This window comes from Pipra filicauda, unplaced genomic scaffold (genome assembly GCF_003945595.2).
Source record: "Pipra filicauda isolate LSUMZ 115617 unplaced genomic scaffold, ASM394559v2 scaffold55_size4083901_pilon, whole genome shotgun sequence".
In the NCBI taxonomy this organism is placed as follows: domain Eukaryota; kingdom Metazoa; phylum Chordata; class Aves; order Passeriformes; family Pipridae; genus Pipra; species Pipra filicauda.
Genome location: NW_024104709.1, coordinates 3,687,618 through 3,710,139, shown reverse-complemented (window position 1 = coordinate 3,710,139; position 22,522 = coordinate 3,687,618). Strand labels below are relative to the sequence as shown.

The 22,522-nt window shown below is 41.1% G+C and overlaps 1 protein-coding gene across 2 annotated transcripts in view; it reads left to right on the top strand.

Annotated features, from left to right (window-relative positions):
- SCAF8 (SR-related CTD associated factor 8) overlaps window positions 1–22,522 on the top strand; it is a 147,959-nt gene that overhangs the window by 74,201 nt on the left and 51,236 nt on the right. The window contains exon 21 of one of the 2 annotated variants that reach the window (XM_027716926.2): window positions 10,241–11,270. The exons of the other annotated variant lie outside the window; for it this stretch is intronic. The gene's annotated coding sequence lies outside the window, so the exon portion shown is untranslated. Of the gene's footprint in view, window positions 1–10,240; window positions 11,271–22,522 lie in introns of those variants that run through there. 2 annotated transcript variants of the gene reach the window in all.

The window sequence follows — 22,522 nt, the reverse complement described above, 5'->3', positions numbered from 1 at the left end:
ACTGAATAGGCCATTAGCTACCACTCTTACTGCTCAAATGCAGCTGAAATAGCATTTATTTAGTGGCAAAAATATTTGGCAGCACTGCACTTGCAAAAAAACCCCCAAAACTTTACAAATTACATTTTTGGAAAGTCCTCTACATTCTTAGGAGTCTCCAAAGAAGTTGTATTTAAAGCCACCAGACTCAATTTTCCTAGGTTGTAACTGTACAAGAAATATACTAAGTATATAATTTAGGCTAATATATTTTAACAGTCTTATACTGACATATGTAGGAATTCAATAATTAAAGTAGCTATGGGCATGAAGTTTTCTTTGGATTGATTAAACCTTCTCACTCCATTATCTCCATTTTATTGCACCTTTTTACTTCTGGTCAGATGTGTTTGTTCTCTATACTACATATGTTTTTCCAAGTATTTATATCACTGAAGAAATATGTTCTACAACTAGAGAAAAAAGTTTCCTTGTTCATTTTATAATAGTAGAATTACTAATGATTAGCAAGACTTTTGTTAGTGATCTGAGCCAAAGAGCACAAGCTAACAGGTACTAAATTACTTACCGTATTTTACTTATGTTTGGGTTTTTTTAATGCTGTCTTGGCATTGAAAAGGATTGCTCTTTTTAGTACATCTTAAACACCTTCTATTGCAATGCCTGCTGTTACTTACTAAAAGCTTTGCTTATAGTAAAAGAATTTTCCTTTGTGCTGAATTTTTGTTCAAAACAAGAAACAGAATATGTGTTCAAGGTAACTTGAAGGGCTTTCAAGGGTCTTCAGTTTATTTTTTAATTTAATATTCTTATCAGTTGAATCTGATTAAAAACCAAACACCTCTAAAGTTTCTTTATCTTCCTCTCTCAAATAACTTGTTAATATATTTTCATGCTTTCTATAGTGTCAGATCTCTTCAGAAATACTGGTGGTAGTTACAGTAAGAAGATATTATAGTAATTAGCAAGAATATTTCTGATTTAAATCCCTTGGTGAACAGGAATGATATGAATTTGGCTATGTTGCTCTCTGGAGATCCTCAGCATCCAGAGCAGGCTGCATTCCTCGGCTGACTGAAGCTGATGGATAACTTTTTGTAGATTGTGTGGTCTGTAATGGAGCTGAGGAGCAAAGGCTGTAGCTCCAGTGATTGTCTTTTTTTAGAAAAAAAAAAGTCTATTCACAACTGAAGTTGAATTTTACTTTAATTTTCCCATTTCTTAAAAAAAAAATAGTGTCTGCTGACAGTAGTATGCTTGAAAAAGCTAAGAATTTTGAAGGACCTAATATTGACTGCCTGATAACTATGAAACTTCACAATATTTTAGAAGTAGGCATGTGCAAAAGAGATAATTTTAAGAGTAGTGGTATCCAGAGAATGCAACCACTACTGTTAGAAACAGATCACAGTCTTTGTCAGAGTTAATGGAGAAGAGTATCGGTGATGGAGATGTTTGTTGACATGAAGAGTATCTGGTTGTGTATTTCAGAAAAGAAAGGTGGGATCAGTAGCTGGTAAAATAATAAATTCTATTTTTGCTAATTATAATCGTTTATACAGAGCTATTTCAATTGTTTTTTGTTAACAAGGACATTAAAGATTTATTTTTTTTTAGGAGCTAGACTTAAGCCTGCCAAAATGTCTAAAATGTAATATGAGGGAGTGTAGAAACAAAATCTATTTAACAGTTCAGCCAGTTAAACCTCCAGGACTGATTTAATAGTAAATCCTTGGGAGACCATAGCTGGCATGATAGCAGCCAGTAGTCTTCAACAGGTGCAAGAGCCTTGAGCATTCTCTGGAGCTCTGTTGTCCCATAATGATTATCTGATGCAATTTTTACATGTTGTGGTATTTGATTGAATAACTGAAATGGATGAGTCGTTGCAGCAATGTAGATTCAGTCAATGCTTTTAGAATTTGCAGAGGAACAGCTGACTAGAAAATGGAGGTAATGATCAGAAACAAAATGACCTACGGAAAGATTATCTTCTGCTTATTTAGTGCTGGACTGATCTGCCATCAATACGGAGACATTTATAGAATAACAAGAGCATGGAAGTAAGAGGCATTCTGTTTACATAACTTATAAATTTTAAGTAAAGGTGCCAAAATATTTTTAATGCCAGGCACAACAAGACAGAATCACCACTGGAATTATTGACTTTCTGATCAATAGCAGCTAAGGTCATAGAGATACCACAAGTAAGATCATACTTGCACCTAAAATAAAATTATTTAAGGAAATAATAAAGCTATATATATATAATTGCATTAAAATGTAGACTGATATTTTCAAGCTGTTTTTAGGACCTCTAAGAGAAGCTCCAGGTTGTACGGTTCACCTTTCGTGGCTATTCATACACTTCTAATTCACCAGGGACGTAATTCCTACACTGTAGCTATTGGAAAGAGTATTTCCCCTGCAAAGAGGGAACTATGAAGGGCATGTGGGAAAGAGGCTGATGGTCTTCACTGGATAGCGAAACCTAGAGAGAAGACTATTATTAGACAGCAGAGGGCATGTGGACACAGCAAACACATTCATTCTGCAGATAGATAAAACCCTAGCAGGCAACTACAGATGGGTACCTTTCATCCAAAGGAGATGCTGCAAGACTGGGATAAAATTTGGTAGTACAAATATAAAGTCAGTCATTCAATGAAATAAACATAATTTCTGCAATTACTTTTTGGAGACAGCAAAATGAAGGAGAAAAATAAGTATTTTTATTAACTGTGAAATATCTCTGAGCCATCAGTGCAATACAGCTGTGTTAAAAGAAAAGAAAAGGAAATGCTATCTTAGGACCTATCAAGCAAGGTAACTCCAGCAGAGGTAGTACAGTTATCAGTGTCTTTATCATAGCATCATAGAATCATTTAGGTTGGAAAAAGACCTTTAACTTCGTCAACACCAACCATTAACCCAACACTGCCAAGTACACCACTAAATCCTATCCCTAAGCACCACATCTAATCCTCTTTTAAATACCTCCAGGGATGGTGACTCTACCACTTCCCCTATGCAGCCTGTTCCAGTGCTTGACAACCCTTTTGATGAAGAATATTTTTCCTAAGATCCAATATAAACCTTCCCTGGTGCAACTTGAGACCATTTCCTCTTGTCCTGTCGCTTGTTACCTGGGAGAAGAGACTGACCCCACCTTGCTACAATGAGATCCTTCCGACCCTCCTTTCCTACAGTCTAAACAACCTCAGCTCCCTTAACTGCTCCTCACAAGACTTGCACTCCAGACCCTTCACCAGCTCCGTTGCCTTTCTCTGGATACACTCCAGCACCTCAATGTCCTTCTTGTAGTGAGAGGCCCAAAACTGAATGCAGTATTTGAGGTGCAGCCTCAACAATGCCAAGTACAGGGGGACAACCTCTGCCCTGGTCCTGCTGGCCACGCTATTCATGATACAGGCCAGGATGCCGTTGGCCTTCTTGGCCACCTGGGCACATTGCTGGCTCACGTTCAAGGAGCTGTTGACCAACACCCCCAGGTCCTTTTCTGCCCGGCAGCTTTCCAGACACTCTTCCCCAGACCTGTAGCGCTGCATGGGGTTGTTGTGACCCAAGTGCAGGACCTGGCGCTTTGCCTCGTTGAAGCTCATACAATTGGCCTCATGCAACCTGGATCCAGCCTGTCCAAATCCCTCTGCAGAGCCTTCCTACCCTCCAGCAGATCAACACTCCCACCCAAACTGGTGTCATCTGCAAACTGATGGAGGGAGTGCTCAATTCCATCATCAGATCATCAATAAAGATATTAAACAAGACTGGTCCCAATACTGATCCCTGGGGAACCCCACTCGTGACCATCCACCAGCTGGATATAACTCCATTCGCCACCACTCTCTGGGCTCAACCATCCAGCCAGTTTTTTACCCAGCAAAGAGTGTACCTGTCCAAACCATGAACAGCCAGTTTCTTCAGGAGAATGCTGTGGGAAATGATGTCAAAGGCTTTATTGAAGTCCAGGTAGATACTATGGACAGACTTTCCCTCATCCACTAAGTGGGTCACCTTGTCACAGAAGGAGATCAAGTCGGTCAAGCAAGACTTGCCTTTCACAAAACCACACTGGCTGGGCCTGATCCCCTGGTTGTCCTGTACATGCTGTGTGATGGCACACAAGATGATCTGCTCTGTGACCTGCCCTGGCACTAAGGTCAGGCTAACAGGCCTGTAGGTCCTCAGGTTATAAGCTGATCATGAATAAATGTAAGCTGTAAATTCTAGTCATCAGAGCAATGAACTACTGAAAGAGTAAGCAAAAAGATGTTAAAAATTAAACAGAAAATAAATTATAGGATAGAGCTTGGCCAGTTATTGCAAAGGAATAGAAGCCTGCGCTCTGTGACCTTTCTGTCTCTTGTTCCTCTACTTTGTACCCCTCCTATTCCACATATTAAAGGGCTATGAACTGTTTTGTATGCTCCAGAGTTTGCTTTCAGGAACAGTTGCTCATAGGTATTTAGTGAGGTGAGACACAACACTAAAAACTGAAGAAGAGACTTCAGCTGTGAGAGAGAAGAAAAATCTAGGGTCGTTGGTTGTCTCAGGATTGCCACCAGCCATCGGTATGATACAGCCCTGACAAATGCTCAGAGAGGTCTAAGAGCTTCAAGTCCATTTCAGAGTAGGGATGCTGATGTGAGTTTCAGCTTGCTTCCTCCATGTTACTGGAAGCCCAACCATCAGTTACTGCTTTGAGACAGTACAGGGAGCTGCTACGTGCCGCTGGCAAACAATTTCTTAGCCAATTCTAGGTGATATTCAGTGTTTGTGCAGTGACTTTTTATTTACTTTGTCCCAGTGTGACCAGTTACAGGAATGCATCAGCCCTACAACTGGGAGGCAGCGACAGCCAACCTACCTCTTGAGTGAGAGAGGTGCTGCTCGTGAGCACTCCCCCTCCTTCTGGCTAATGCCAGGGGAAAGCAGTATTTTGGGACAAATTACATTCACTGGGATCCTGGCAGCAAACAGCTCCTTAAATCAGTCACAGACACCTGTAGGCTGACCCAGTTCCTGCAAGGCATGGAGGTCCTGGTGAGTTTAAGGCCTATTCTGCAGGACTGATGCAGCACAGGAGCAGTCACACTGTCAGCTCCCAACTCTCCCACAGGATGTGTGGGTGTGATGGGGATGCTCCTGCTGTGAATACCAGCTCTCAGCACCACCCGACTCTGAGCCTGTCCTCACTGCTTCAGTGCATACCAGAAGGGTTTGCTTGAACTGCCCCTGCTGTGTTTATGGATATGCTTTTGCCTTGAAGCAAACCAGAAGCATTCCCACAGTCAAGCTCAGCTGAGGAGAGATTAAGGCTGCTCTTCATTAACACCTTGAAGTGTTGTTTGCAGTTCCCAGCTCACACTGTAGCCACACCAATGAGCACTGTTTAGCCTGAATGTAGATGAAGTGTTCTAGCAAGTATGTCAAGAGTTGGCTCATGGCCAAGTTTCAGTCATGTCACTGTGTAGACATACCCCCAAACAAATCTTTCTCTCCTTCACGGCAAGGCAGAGCAGGATAACTGCTTCAGCCTGCAAAGCTGGGAGGTAGCAGATTTGGATGTTTCTTGTTTTGCAAATGCCAAACATTCAAGAATTGTGCCTTCAAAAATTATGAGACTGGCTTTAAAGTGTTGAAATCTTAAGATTAAGGCTCTAAAAATCCCTTTTGTTTTGCCTTCTGTTTTTCTCAGACTCTTCTGAGCCTATGAGCACCTAAAAATCACGTTTTGCACCTTTTCTGTGTATCTATGAACATAGAAAAATTAACAGAAATACAGAAACTCATATTCTCACATGAGCTGCACTTTTCAGAAGAAGCTTTACAGGAAAACATCACATTGTGGAGCTCACGAGAAACTCCGGAGCTGACAACACTGGATTTGATAAAGCCAAGGACTGAATTTGGCCAAAATTTGCACAGCTGCAATAAGGTTATAGTTTGGATTACAGAATTTTTGCTGAGAGAAGATATATATGGAGTAAAAAAAATAGGTATAGATTACCTGAAAGAAGGAGAAGAAAGTAAAGAGGTCAGAGGGGCTACAGTTGTTGTCTCGTGCACTGCAGTACAAGCATTTTCAGTCAAACACGAGGAAAACTGCTGCAAGGCTGTGAAATTCCCCCTCCAGCTCAGAACTCACCCACTCCCATAAAAAGTTATCTAGTCCCAGCCTGTATTTTGGAGGACTGGCAACTGTATTATTGCTTGGTACCCTGATCAGATCTTAACTACAGAATGTAGTGTGCCACTGGAGTGTTCATTTCTAACTGATATCACATACACCACCATATTCAATGCAGAAAAGCTTTGGAGGTTAATCAGATTTTTAAATCATGTCACATAGGATTTTTTTCTAATAATGTTAAATTGTTTTACATGATAATATACTCTACTTTTTAAAACTATTTCATGTGACTGTTAAACTGGCTGATTCTTGTTAATTTAAAAATATATTTTTAAATAAATCATCTAAAAGTTTAGAGACTTTGTTTTCCATTGTAATTAAGTATAACTTGAATTTAGCACATTGTAGCTTCACTTCAGCCTTATATCCCTGGTGTCTTTATGATACCAAGACACAAAGATTGAGGTATTGCATTTTCAGTAGTCCAGTCTACCCATAAACTTTCAATGAAATTTAAAGTCAGTTCAATTATGTAGGTTTTATGGTGCTTGCTAACATGAGGAAGTTTTGCACTTCTATTAATGTCTATTTCATAACCTTAGTCTTAATTACACTGAGTGTTGGTAATCTTCCCCTTGTCAGCCAACACACTAATGTTGCACTGTTTAAATACAGGCTTCTGTTTCTCCTTTTGGAAAAAAGGCGTGGGACTTATCTCACTTTACTCTTGCAATACATTTACACTGCCAAGCTGACTGTTTTGTCTCTATAGTATAGAACGAGTGCTGTATAGTAGAGGAGGGACACCCACACGCCTCTCATGTGCTCCTGACACTTGTGGTAGGCACTTAGGCGAGCATGGGACAAATTCTGCTGCCATCACTGACTGGCTCCAGATAGTAGTGGTTGGGTACTGACATTTATCATGGTTTTGCTTGCCTGAACAGTAGGTGTGTAGTGCCATTAAAGATGTCCTGATGGTTCTCATGCTAGTGAGCCAGGAAACCTTTAGGTCATCTGAAAAGACACTAGACCCTAACACAGTCCGACAGCAGGCTGCATGTCATGAGCAGTCCTGGGTCAGGCTGGCTCGCCCATCCTTCTTTACCCTATTTCTTTCTTTTCTGCTGGCAAAAGTCAAAAGTGTTTGTGTGTACTCTTTATGCTGCTCTCTGTAACCACGTATTTTTCAGAGCAAAGTCAGTTTCACTCTTCACTGGGAATCCAAGGGGATGTACTCCTAAATAGCAAATCAAACCAAATTTTGTATGAAGGTGGTGTTTGTATTGTATTTCATCTTCTGCTGTCCTCCGTTCTTCCAGTCCAGAAGCAGGTGGGGACTCTGTCTCCATCTCAGGAAGCAAATTATTTCACTTTTGTGAGTAACAGAGGTGGCACAAACAAAATATATCATAGAGTGAAAAGTAGAAAAGGCCTGCCAAATAACCCAAATTAGGTAAGAAGAGTGATCTGTGCTTCCTGTATTTATGGAGTTGGCTTGTATTTCCATAAAGATTAATGTAAATGGTAATCTTTTCTTTGCAAGGCTCAATATGACCAATCCTGTTTGTGTTAACAGTCCTTGTTTAGTATGTTTCTGATCAAGAACTTATACAAGATAAATAGTAAACAGTAATTTTGCAGCTTGGAGTTTTGTGAAGCTGTGCAACTGATTTGTTTCAAAGGAGATACTGTAGTCGTATATGTTTGTTCCTTTCTCAGGGGAGCTTTTCATTGAACAAAACTCAATTTTAAGAGGCTATAGAAGATTTCCATTAAGTCTAAAGTGAACAATATTTCAGTAGAGGACATACTTCATAAAAGTAGCCATATAGATGTAAAATCCATTTTCAGCAAGACTGTGTTATCACTTTAAATCTTTTCTCCATAATGCTTTCATTTTGAAAGTCTATACAATTCTTAATTTTAAAAGATATTTGTGAGTATTATCTGCTTTTTTTGAACAAGACTGTATGGCAAAATATTTCAGTTGTTATTATTCTTATGTGTAGGGAAACCAGGCTAGAATAAATTATTATTATGTGAGTGCATAAATTATTTGAAAACTGTATGCAGAGGGTAGTTCTCAATGATACACTATTAAGTGTGGTTCTTCAAGTGTTTTTCCTTGTTCTGGTACTATTCAGTATTCTCACTGACAGCTTGGATGAAAGGTTAGAATGTACCTTAATAAATTCATAGAGCAGAACAAGCACGTTGGAAGCAAAGAGATTGAAAATGATCTTGACAAAGTAGCAGAGCAGTCTAGGAAACAGTGGGTTTCCAGCAGTTAAATTAGGGCAAATGCAGAATTGTACATAGAGCTCAACATAATCAGCTGCACATAAATATAGATGGGTAACAACTGGCTAAGCAGTTCTGCAGAAAAGATCGGATCTCAAGCTGAAGTGCTACTTCAAACAAGGCCAGGCTACTGGAAGGGGAGTAACAAAGCATCAAATGGGATTATTTCACTTTAGTCAGCACTGATAAGGCCTCAGTGGAAGAGCTTCACCCACTTGCAGGAACTGTAGCTCAGGTAGGATCCAAGAAGAGAGCAATCTGTGCTCAAAGATCTAAAGCACATATGCCTTCAAGGAAAGATTGAGGGGTTGTTCAGTCATGAGAGGATGAAAGGAAAATGTGGTAGCCACCTTCTTGTAGCAATGAGCGACTCTAAAGAAGAAGGGTTTTAGCTGCCATGTATGCTATCAGTAGAAGAAAGCAGTAATAGGTTAGATTTCAACAATGATGGTTTAGTATCAGCATCGGGAAAAAAATGTAAGTGTCAAGGAAAAGTGGAGCCCTGGAATAGGTTGTGTAGGGGGAATTAATGGAATTGTCAACCTTGCAGGTATTTAAAAATAGATTAGACAAACATCAGCAGGTATGACATTGGTCAGGGATGGGTGAGGCAATCTCTCAAATCACCTGCTAGCCCTACTCCTTTAGTGATTTCTTTTTATGTGATTATGATAAGGATAATAATTATGCATACAAAAACTACTTTGGATGGCTCCACAAAATTCCAGGGTATGTAACAGAAAACTTAGCATTAATTCTGGAATTTATTGCATGGCCTCTGTATTCACATTAGATTGAAGCAATGATACTTTTTCTAATTTTGCCCATGTCAGTACTGATTAAAATTGCTAGGGTCTGATGGCTTTATGAATGATCTTTGTGGAGTAAAGAGGAGAACACAGTCAGGTGCCTGTGGTAGGATATAAAGCATTCATAGTTGTAAGAAATTTTGGTCTTTATTCTACTTAGAGTCCATGGAAAAAAGATGTACACCATCTTGAGATTACCTAGGGAATGGGTGAATCACCCTCCCAGAGGTACCTTTGCCTCTCCTTCTACGTATTCTGCAGCAAATATGTATCGGAGGTGTAATCTTGGTCTTTCCTATTCTCAGTCTGAGATACCAAAAGTCTTGATTTTCTGAGAACGAAAATGCCTAGACTTCACAGAGCACTATGTGGGAAAATTATAATTGGCAGAAAATGGGAGTGTGGTCTGTTCTGAGCCTTGGTTCTGTGAAGCCCATTCAGTATGTCATTTATGAAGGATTTATAGGTGTTATAAATACATAATGGACATGACTAATATGTATTAGAGATAGCTGTACACCAAATTTACATAAGCCACTTACTAATATGTTGGATTCTTATTTATTGTTTGTTAGTCCTCTAAATTGTTTACTCTGTATCTTATGTACAGTGTGTGTGAGAGACAACATAGCTCTTTAAGCCAGAAAATCTGCTATAAAAAATTACTCTTTACAGGGATAATATTTTAATGAAGATTTTAAAGTACTAAGCTACTGGACGCTTATTTTTAAAATAATAGTATGTTTAATCCTGGATAATGTTTTGGGAACCATGCAGTAAAAGACCTTTCTCCCTTATAATCATTGTGTGGCTAACAGAGAAACTGTAAAATTTATCCCAAATCTTTTCTTAATGAAACATTTGCATGACTAAAAAAAAAACAATAGAAAGGTCTCATTTATAGGGCTTTTTTAAAAATTGGAATTATGCTCCAGCAACGGTGATGACTAGTTATTGTTCCTTTTGTCAACAGGCAAGATGAAGGAAGTTGTGGCAGCTTACCATGTCCTGGGCTCTGCAGAGTTAAGTGAGAAGTGCGCCCATGTTCTAGCATGCACCACATCGCTTCTTGGGTCTGGAGTGCCAGAAGGATCCCAGCGCTGCAGACTGAGACGGCTCTGAGCACCTCAGTACCCCGTTTTTGACAGAACCCAGGGACGGCAGTATTACATACCAATATTACCTGTCTGAGGCAGGTTTAATTTTATAAATTAAAACCATAAACTCTATGAGTTTCTAGAGCATATTTGTGCTGTTGAGGATGATCTGCTCAGATGAACAGTTTTGCATCCATCGGAGAGACAGGTTCTTCTGCTGGACCAGAAGATGACTGTGGACTGTATATTGTAACTAATACCATTTATAGCATCTCCTAGTGCAAAAAATTGAAGAACAGGTTGCAAGAAAATCCTGTAGGGAATAAGACATGCTTTGTTTTGATCTACAAATTTTTAAAAAAGTTTTGTTTTTTAAAGATAACCACTTTTACATAACACTATGTGTGCAGTCTATGTGCAGCTCTTCACTGTGGCTATCTATATCCCAGAGATGATGAATTCCTTGTAAGGCACCTCAACTTTTTAAAATTTGTGATGAATCCTTAAATTATGAGAGTATAATGAAAAACTAGAAGGGAAAAATTCCAGGGCTTTTATCTGACTAGGTGTCTCCAATTACTTCCTGTTATTGTCATAAAAGGAGAAGGAAAGGGCAGGAAGTAGAAATAAAATACAAAAAACCCACATTGTGTTTCTTTTTTTGGCATATGCACCTGTCTAAATGTGTGCTTGATCTAATAGCCAAGGGGAGAGAAACAGCTAAAAGTTAGCTGAGCCATCACCTGAAAGGTCTGTGTTTTCGGGCAGTATTTGCTGATTTTGTCTCTTGAATAGCTATAGAAAAGAAGGAATATGTATATGTCCCATCATATGTGAAAAGGACATACTTGCCATTCCTTTATTTATTTCTGCTCTCACACAAATTAAAATGTCAGTTATTTGGAATGCTGTCGTCTGTGGTCTCTTTATGTTTGTTTAGTGAGATCTTTTCAGCAAGATCATTCCCATTACAGTGTAACTGCATGGTGACCACAGCTTTGGGCCTGTATAATAAAGATCTAAATTCAAAATTTTTTTTTTCTCATCATTTTCTCTACTCTTATGTTGTAGCTACAAGTCTTTAGTTGGAATCCTGCTCATTGCTGAACACTGGTTAGAAGCTTTGGTGAAAAATGTTAGAGAGGAAGGTATTTATATGGTTGGACCTTGTTCTCCTTTGTATCGTTAATTACAACAGGTTAAAGGGCAGAGGGACACAAAATGTTAGCAAATCAATAGTGATGCTTAAATTCAATTTGCACATAAGGTCCCAGGGCAATAAGGAGATCAGTCTCTTCGCATCCCAGATTTAAGGCTGTACTCAAGTATTTGACATCTGGTCCCTATTAATTTGTAATCCTGGAAAGATATTGGAGGAAGAAGCTGAAGAAAAATTGAGTCTAAGCTGGGTTTGATTTGCTATGTGTGATATATATATATATGTGTGTGTGTGTGTTTGTGTGTTTGTGTGCGCTGAACACAAGCTGTGCTGTATATCAGAGTTCAAAAGCCAGTTAGACTCTTTTTCCTTCTTCCTTCTTATTTTCTTTATCAAAGACAAAATTTTAAACTATAAAAATGTTCTTCATGTAGCAATTAAGTTTGTGTGAGCAAAAACTGCACATTGCATTTCAAAAAAAGAATGGGGTCCTGACGAGATTATCCTAGCCATGCTGGGTTATAGGCAGGGGTTTATCCCAGTGTGGTTAGCTCATAGCAAGCAGCTGAACTCATATCAACAAAACATCCCTGACCTTTAAAAACTTTTAGTTGGGTGCCACTGCTGCATACGGATGACAGAGCTGACAGAGCTCTCACTGCTGTGAAGCCCATACCAGTGTATTTAAATACAAATGGAGTCAGACAACAGGGTATCATTTCAGTTCCCTGGTCAATTTAAGCTAAAATAAGGCTGTGCTCCTGCTCACAAGGGGAAGGCCTATCTTCCCCTTCTGCCCTGCTCACACCTTCCCACTGCCTCCCTCAAGATGCTGCATACCTAAGAGGCTTCTTGGTCTGATTGAAAATGATCACGTGTAATAGTTTAGGTCTTGTGCCATCTCTGACACCAGGGAGAGGGTGGGAATGAACACCTTTTTATCAGCAGTTTAATTTTAGGTTGGCTTACACTGATAGAGAGACCATGTGCCTTTCAGCTGTCAATTAACTAATTTTATTACCTAAACTTTCTATTTCAACACATTGCTTTCTTATGTCTAAGAGGTGTTCCTTGATTCAGTAACATTGCAAAGAAAATAAAGCACTGGAAATTAACTAAATCCATAGAAAATAATACTAATACCATCTTTATAATTAACTGTGCAGTGACAGTATTTGAGGTACAAGAAAAATACAATGCCATGAAAGGAATACATTCTTGCCATTCAAATTACTCTGAATATCAAAACTTTTTCAGAAAAATAGAAGTGAAAGCTGTGTGCTGGAGCAGTACCAGGCCTACAGTACTGTAAGCCTGCTGTGCTACAGACCTTTAGCTATTAGTGAGGTTTATGCTCAGTATGTGGCCAGCTGGGCCCACCAGAACTGTACATGCTTGAGCTTGACCATGGCACTGTTTGAATTTGAATGACCTAAGGAATTGCCCCAAGAGCAGGGCTTTATTTTGGAGAAACAGCTTTTTGTCTATGCTGTACCAGAGGCTGCTGGAAGTTTGACCGTCCTGTTGGGTGAACTTTTCTGTGTGACTGTTGCCCATCTGTTGAAGGAGTGATTAAAAAACAAAATACAACAAAACCGGCAAGCCTCTTGGCACTTCAGTAAGGGCAAAGGTTGGAGCTTTTTGTTCTTTGGATGAATCCCCCTTTGAGATGCCTCTCCATGCTTTCCCTTGGCATCTGGACAAGCCCGTCTTTGTGAAGGGACATGAATATGGAGAGACCTGCAGTGCACCCATCTCTTTTGTCAGCTTCAAAGGAAAGTTTCAAAAGTCATTAATTTCTGGCAGCTTAAAACATCTGAATGGGGGCAGTGCTGGCTTTACAAACAGTATTAGCTGACTCGGATGACTTGGAGCAATTCAGTATTTGCACAATTAGAACAAATACTTAATGTGAACAGTGTGGCTTAGCAGGCAAGAGTGTTGGTTTTGCTGACTGAATGTAATATGTGAATATGTACTTCACATTCAAATAAGATGGTCTTGAATAATTTCCTTAGCAGACAATAATCCATTCCAAGAATAAGAACATCTGTTTGGGGCCCAGACCTGATATAAATAGTAGGTTTAGAGACAGGTCTTTTGTCCAGCGTTGTTTGGATACTAGACATCTAAGAAACAGTTGACTCTTCGGGTCACAGCTGATTTTGGTGTCATAAGGATTTTGGTGTCAAAGTACGAGCGTGTCTCTGCTACAGCAAACCACACCAAATCTTACCTGTAACTGCAATTCTGTTCCTGCTGCCAGTCTTCCTTGCTGTAATAGCACAGGCTTTTACAAATATCAGCTTGCTGTAAATTGCTTACAGTTACATTTCCTTGGTTTTGAACTATGTGTGTGTGTACATGTTGCTGTTGATTCATCCTACATATACATAGGAAACTTAACAGTAGTCATTTATTTGTTGGTTATTGCTCAAAAAGCCCAAGCTTTTTAGAATCCAGACCGTACTTCATAAGCAATTATGTTACTTTTTAAATTCTTTGTTGCAACCTAGAAATCTAGGTTTAGCTTGGATATTAGGAGAAAGTTATTTACTGTGAGGGTGGTGAGGCACTGGAACAGATTGCCCAGAGAAGCTGTGGATGCCCCATCCCTGGAAGTGTTCAAGGCCAGGTTGGATGGAGGTCTGAGCAAACTGGTCTCATGAAAGGTGTCCCTGCCCATGGCAGGGAGTTTGGAACTCTGTGATCTTTAAGGTCCCTTCCAACCCAGGCTATTCTATGATTCTATGAAATCTTGTCAAATATTAAGTAAGGAAGTGTAAGATAAACATATGCAGGTATTCTTCCCAAGAATGCCAAGGCAGTGGAAGGATTAAAAAAAAGGTTTATTTCAGATGCAAGGACCACTTCTTTACAATGTTGCACGCATCAGGCCTCCAGGAGCAAAAGGCAATTCTCTGCCTCCTCCAAGGCTTTTTGTATCTTCTCTCTCTCCTCCCCCCACCCTCTCTGGCCCAAGGAGGCTTTGTACACATCTGCCAACAAGTTATCTCTCTGCATACCAGAGAGAAAGGCTGAGAACTTCTCTTGCTATGTGGGCCAGGAGGGGGGGAAAGCATTGAAACTGCCCTTGAGAAAGAGTTACCATTTAGGCAGAAAGCCTTCCTAGTGAAAACCGAGTTCTAACTTTCTATTACAAATTCTTCTGGAAACTTATCTATTCCTACAGGAAGTCTCACAGAAGTTTCCAGGCAGCATACCATTTATTCTAATGTGTAAGCAGACAAGCAAAGTCACCAGCGAGCTAAGTAACTTCACTGATATTTCACAAGAAGTTGCTGCACTGCAATCAACAGTCAACAAAACTGATGATCATATAAGGAAGACAACATCTTAAGAAGTTATCACCATGATTTTTCTCACTCCCTGTTGTGTTTGACTTCTGTGCACAGAGCTCCTCTGTCAGCAGCTTCACTTCACCTCAGCTGCTCTGAGAGTTCTGTACCTGTCCCCTCTACATCTTGCAAGAAGTAATTATGTTGTATTACTCTATATGATAACCTTCACTGCCTTCCAGGAGTCACTGGTAAAGGGTCAGATGTTATCACTGTTTTCTTAAACTGCATGTCAGAGCTGGAAGTTCTACTTTTCACCAAGGCTCCCTATTGCCAGCATAGAGTGTTAAAAAATTTTCTGCCTTTGTTTTACTACTACTAGGAATAAGCAGAAAAATGTTTGATTAACTTTAAAAGAAAAAAACAGTGTGAAAAAAGATGCCACCTTCCAGCTCACAGGGAAACAGATGGATTCAGTATTAACTAAAGCAGCTGAATGAAATGTTCCTGAATGTAGGAGGCAGTGGTTGCAGAGGGCAACAGCACAAGCTGTGCCCTGCCTGACCTTACTGCAGGGACCTGCTGCCAGAGCTGCTGTGAGGCAGAAAGCACTGCCCAGCCATGGCTCCACAAGGCACATTTCATGGCAGACGAGCTTCAGCAGGAGAGAGAGCGCTTTTCCTAGCTCACTGTTACTCCTGGGGACAGCACAGCCGTCATAGTGATAGCAGGCACTGACTGGGAACTGAACTGAAGCTGTCTGTAGTGGTAATATGGAGCATTTTTAAAGCAATAATTATTATTCCAGATTCCCAAGGCATGTGGTGGTGGATTCACTGCCAGTGGGAATACTTTCGTCAAGCTTTGTAGCCATTCAAAGGGTGGTGATGCCCTGGTGCAGGCAGAAACATTGTGCTTGACATGGGAACTGTTGCTGACATGTTCTGTAGAGGATCAGAAGGACCTCAGCTGCTGATCAGAAGGACCTCGAGCTCTCTGTTATCTAATCCCAGACTCCTTTTACAGACACCACCCTCATTTTACTCCAATATTCACTTTGCTTTCATACTAGAGCTCATGCTCTGTCTCCATGGGGAGCTGGCAGTGCAGGGCTCTAACACTCAGTGGGTGTCAGAAAAATAGCAATTTCAGATGTACCTTGTAATAGTCAGCCAAACAATGATGTTTTCTTTAAAATCACAACTAGGTTAGTTCAGACTGAAAAAAGTAAAGCCCCTGACTCTGACTTAGGCACAAAGCATCCCAATAAATCCATTTAAACTGGAAAATTAGCAACTAGGTATTCAAAACTGTATTACTTATTGCTTTCAGTAAAATTCTGGAAGCTAGCCAAAACCAAAAGAGTGTTTACTTTTTTGTGTATGAGAGGTTTTGTTTTGAAAAAACAGACGAAATTATATGTGATATCCAGATCAGATTCCTACCACGTAAGAGCTATAAACTATGTTTGTTAGTCTTGCTTTTGCTGAGACACTGAAGTGTCCTGTGCGATACAGATTTGGACGGTTTCAGGAATTCTTTTCCCCACAGCCTTATTTATAGCAGATTTTGTCAGATTTTGATTTCTTATCAAAAACATTCACAACACCCAGATTAGGATCTGCTGTTTGGTCTATTTTGTTTTTATTGTTCAGCAACAAAAGAGCTGCAAAATAAAAATCAGAATGTAAAATGTGTCCAGGTAAGCTAAGGCAGAGACCTGAATGCTTTCCAGCTGGAAGCCCCTGTCTGATGTCACAGATAACCTCCCACAGCCTAGCAGTGGGTTTATTAAGCAACTGATAAGTGCTGTTCTGAAGTTTCTCTGCCCTGCCTTGCTCAAAATCATGCTTGGTTCTTCATGGCCAATGTGAGGTGCAAAGTACCATGGTTTTCTTTAGCTTGGGTAACAACTGAAGCACTCGCAGGAGGAATATCTGGAGGAATAGGCTCTCTGAAGAAGTCAAGCCACAAATTGGGAGAGATGGGACCTGTCATTTTTGTTTCCTGAAGTCACTCCTTTGTGCAGCAGGGGAAACAGGAACAGCCCCTAGTGTAAGTAAAACCATCCCTGCAGAGTTTGAACAATTATTCCCTGCAGAGTTTGAACAATTATTGTCATGTCTATCTGGAAGACACTCAGAGGAATCTTTCTTTTTCTTTTTAGAGTGCATATTGTGTTCATCAGCCAGTTCTTTTTCCATGGGCATTCTCACAGCCTCCCTGTGTTTACCATAGTGACAGAGTAAGAGAAAGATTTGTGAACATAGCTTTGAAATTGTCATAATTTCTTCCCTCCTTAATGCAGCTTAACTTCACATAACTGATTTCAAGTACTGTTACAATAAGAAAATGGAGTTTACTTAGCTGTTAAGGTAATCTCCAAAGAGAAGGATATTCGTTCCAATTCCAGATCCACTTCTCAGGCAGTTTTACAGTCAACTTCTGCAGGGAATACCAGAGCAGTGATTCATCGTTAAAGGCGGTCCATCCCATCTCAAGGCCAGAACATTGGATTTCCCAAATGTCACAGTTTATAAAATTTAGTCAATTATGAGGCTCCATTTTTTGTGCTGTCAGTACTTTTTGTCTGTTTGTATTTAAGAATTTCCAGCCCAGAGATGGTGATTATTTTTTTTCTTTATTCATAGGCATAAATTCAGATGCTCCAGAAGCACTATAAAACAAATATTAGGTGATAAATCAAAGCAGTCTTGGAAAGCATCACGTGCCATGGCAGAGACAATCAATAGAAGAACCTATACATAGCAAATTAGTTCTGTAATAAATTGCATTCTGGGCCCTAGGCCCTTCTTGTATTTAATCACTTTGTTATCTCTTCCTGTAATAGTACAGAGTACTTGCCTGCACTGATTTGTAGGATATATTTGTGCTAAGAATTACAGACTGAATTCCTGTAGTTCAGTTTCCTCTTGAAGTTCATGGCAAAGCTTGTACAAACTTCTGTGGGACCAAGGCTTGGTTCAGGATGATAATTATAGATTAGTTCATAGCAGAGACACAAAGTGCTATGCAGAAAGTCACAGTTCTTTGCCACATGTGGAAACTCTTGTCTACATTATGATGACATCCCTGTGTAACTGAACTTGCTGCGAGCCAGTGTGGACATAGAAGTCCAAGGAGACAAGTGTGCTGGATGATGAAGATATCCATGTCCTGTGAGTGTGTACAGTAACCTAGCCAGTTTTTCCCCCAGTTAGTGGGAATCAATTAATCCTAAATATTCAAAGCTATCGACAATTGAACCCAAAAGACACAAGAAGAAAACACAGAGATACAGAATGACACAATTCATTTTTTTGTAATAAACGTATTTCTAATCTTACCCAAAACAAAAATTCAGTTGCCACCTTAAATGAGTTTCCAGCGGTTCCAGGGACACATTAGGCTTTGAGGCGAAACAAGAGCTCTCTTGTCCCTAAGATTCTTGATCTTTAGTCAAGAACAATGAAAAATACTAAAAATACATAGAGGCCAATTGCAGATGAAGCCTCTTCAGTAGCAGTACCACTTTGAATCATGAATGCTGCCATTCAGGTTTGGAAAAGCGACTTCAAAGTCAGTGACATGTTTACCTGTCTCGGTGCTCTGTTGGTCCTTCCTCCTATCCTTGCTGTGTTTCTGTTTGTGCACAGGAAAGCTAAAACCATGCTCTGAGTCATGGCCATGCAATGGAGTTGAAGTCAATGACCAGTTTTGCTTCATTAAAACTATAATGAGTGTTGCTGGTCCTGGAAATGTTGGGGACTGCTTTGTGGCAAAGCTGTGTGCATCCTTTCAGGGCAGCTGGCCACAGCAGAGCCAGCATGAGTGTGTCTTTTGGTCTTTTAATACACACTCCTAGCAAAGCAGCTGCCATGTTCCAGGTAAACCAAGGAGGAACATCTGAGCTCAGAGCTCCAGCAGCACGGCAAAGCATTCTGATGTAGACAGCTACTGACCTGCTGCAGCCTGTGAGTGTGGGTTATATAACTTCCAAATGCAGATGAAAAGAGTCTTGTAATAAAGCTTAACTCCAGTCTTAGGCTTTTCAGATTATTAAACTATACATTAAAAAAATCAGATTCTTTGCATTTCCCTTTGCTACCATATATTCCAGTCAGCCTAACTCTTTTCATCTGTCTTCTTAAAAAGTCTTGGTTGTTAGGAACCATTTTGTATTTATTTTGGAATATCTTTAAAAGTGTCACTCATGCTTCAAATGTGCTTATCAATGGCAGTTTTATATTCTCAGAGATGAGGATGGGCACTTAAGTGGGTTTAAGAGCAGTTGTCTGCCACATTTGGCACTTTGTATCCACAAGGTCATGCAACCCCCTGTCAGGGGCACAGTTGTGGAGATTCTCTTCTTTTCCGAGCTCCAACACTTGCCACCTTTCTTACTGCAACCCATGGACTGGGATGACAGGTCCTCCCCGCCGGGCCCAGGAGGGGGTGGTGTGTCCCGATGGGCTTGCCAAGAGATAAAGGGCTGAAGCAGTGCCCGGGAGCTGGGTGGTTGCCACTGCAGACTTGAGGGAGGGATCTTTGTCAGCATTCCTGGGTCTCTGCATAAAGGTGAAGGGAACCAATTACTAGCTAAATGAAATATATATGCCATTGAAGTTTAGACAAGACAAATTGCATTCATTGGAAGACTTGAATAAAAACACTTCTCAAAAGTAGTCTCACTCCAAAGCAAAGGCTGTTTACCCTAGTACATTTTTCTATAAATTTACCACCTTTTTTTTTTTTCATGCACTGTTAAATCTTTTCATCCTTTCAGAATCAAAGTGATTTCAGATTTTCTTGCTTTCCCTTTACTTTTTTCTGGCTCACTTTTTGTTTTGTTTTGTTTTGTTTTGTTTTGTTTTGAGGTGGTTTTTTGTTGTTTTGGGTTTTTTTTTTCGTTTGTTTGCTCGTTTGGTTTGGATTTTTACGTAGTGGCCGACGGTGCCCAGCGCCTTTGCCACACTGGTCATTCCCTCGGCTCACAGGCGGGCTCCTGCGCCCTGCCGGCCCTGCCGGGGGTGTCCCGGGCTCCAGCGGGACCGTGCGGGAGAGATCCCGGAGGCTGGCGGCAGTGCTTCCCTCGGCCACCACGGGAGGGCGCCCTTGGCCAGCGCGGTGCCCCCGCCGCCCGGGTAACCAGGGAATGCCCGGGGGGGCTGGGGGCGGAAGGGGCTGTTCTCGGTCATTTCTGTCCGTCCTCGCAGACCTGCGCTTTCCCGCTCCCAAGTGTTTCAAAACACTCAAATGAAAGGAAAAAATACAATCGATAGGCGGAGGTGGGAATGGAGGGTGGGTGGGTAAAGAGGGTTTTCCAGCAGCTTTTTCCCTTCCGAGGCAGGCTCAAGCTTTCACGCTCCAGTCTCATCACCCCTTTCCTCTAATTTGATGAAGCCTTTCACTCAGCCACACGGCGGGGAAAAAATATTGAAGAAACAAACAGAAAAATTCCGTTTTGATTCTAGCTCTATACTTGCAGCCCATTCTGTCATTACTTCCCTTGGAAGTGACATACTCTCCTGCGATGACCATTAGCAATTTTATTGCAGAAATTTTCTGCATTCCTCAGGATTCCACTGCAGCTGAGCGCATCCACAGGCTGCTCAGTGGAAAGCAAACAGCCACACAAGTCTCTGTGCACCCAAGCTGGACCTGAGGATTAACAGCTAAGAGATTCGCTTTTATGTCTGGGCACTGAGGCGTTCACGGCACTTGCTCCTTGAACTGGTCCATGTGGCTGGCCATGGAGGAATGGCACAATGCAGAGGCCAGGACAAAAAGTAGGTAAACTGCCCCCCAGATTTCCACAGCAATACCTTAGAGCCCTGTCAGCTGACTTCAAGCTCTGTCTCTACCCTAGCAGACAAACCTGACATGGGAGCTTCCTAGTGTAAGCAGAGTGACAAAGGTGCTTTCTATCAAGATGGCTTAGCCCAAGCACAGCTGTGCTTGAACATGCCTGCCTACTGTTTCTGTTGCCTTTGAGCAGCATGTTCAGAAGTGACTTAGTCTCATGCTGTGTGGATGTAGCTTGACAAAAGAGCCTATTTTGACCAGATCTTCATATCTCAAGAAACTGAAATGTAGCTGGCCAATAAAGAGTTGAAGTGACCTTTGAGGCATCTTGTAAAGGAAAACTGAGAAGGAATGTGAAGCCAAATCTTTCACCCATAAGCTCTCTGAGATGCCACAAAGTTCAGCAGTGGTTGCAGAGCACACAAACCTTTAAGGGGCATTTGAGAACAAGTGAAGATGTTTCCTGAAGCAGAGGCTATAGAGGTGTGGAGAGAACTTTTATTATCTGCTTGCTGTCTGTGTGAAGAGTGAGAAGTGGGGAACTGCAAGGGGAGTTACTGTACACAGCTTTTCGCACTGGAAAAAGGAAAAGCAATTTGCCCAAAAGAGAAACCTCATTTCATCTTCTCACAGCCTGAGGACCTTCATGCTTGGAGAAGTGGAAGTCAGTGTGAATATTCAAACTGGGCAATCTGTAATGTGAGCAGTGAAAGAAAGTGCTGCAGTCAGGCAGAGACTGATGTCAGTCCCTGGCACACTGGTTAGTAACTGCTTTCAGGCAAGGTTCAATCCAAAGACAAATTGAACTAACAATTTGATTGTAGCAGGAGATGAGAAAGACACAGACAAGCAGACAAGGAAGTCTCTTATAACTCAGCCAGAACAGAAGGAAATACTGAGACCTCCTCCATCATGTGGGGTGTTTCAGATAGAAAGCCTCTACCTTTGGCATTAAGCCTTAAAGACCCAGAAACATCAAGCTGCTTAAGCCAAAGCAGCTAAGCCTAGGTTAAACAGCTAGCAGAAATGCCTAGTTGGAGCAGAAGTGGCAGCCAGGGTAGTAATACTCATTCGCTTGGACAAATTTGTATTCTTCCGTTTAATCAGTGGTTCTGTCTGCTTTACTGTATGTTCCTCAGCAGCTGTAGCTCTCAGTTTCCACACTGGGCAGCCAGGGACAGGCTATGGAGCAAGAAAGACAGTGGTCTCCTTCATGCCTTAGCAAAATCAAGACATTTCCTTGTCTTGTGTTGCTTTGTCTTTGCCCTCTTCAACACACCTATCCTTCTCTTTCCAGCTTCTTGTACCATCTTTTTTTGACATGCTCCTGCTCCTCCATCTTTATATGAAATCCCCACATTTAAAGAATTTTGAATTGAGGTTCACCTTCCTCTCTCTCTGGAAACAGCTTTTCTCTGTTCCTTCGTTTGTGGGTCTATGGGTCAACTCCAAGGAGAACTTACAAGTATGAACTCTGATTGCTTTACAAGGCTCTTGTACAACCAGATAGCTTTCTGTATGCACACATGTTGTGCTTAGTGTAAAGAACCACCTCTTTCACAGTGAAAACACAGCCCCTGTGCCTGCCAGGCCAGCTCTGTGGCTTTTATTGCCTGTCATAGAAGAGAGATGGCTGCAAGCAGATAGGCGGAAGGGCAGGTTGAATGGATTTTCAGCTGTGAAAATATACCATTTGTCTCCCCCAGACCCAGAAAGATTGAGTGCAGCCACAGAGCAAGTTCTGTTCACAGGGGTAAAACTCATTGAGCTCCCCAGAGCTCAGCCTGGCAATTGAGGAGCACCCTAGGGGTAGAGATCTTCTTAACCCAGTTCACATCTCCTTTTGCAGTCCCACTGCTGGACTACATCCAGTGGTGTCAGCATGGCTGTGCTTT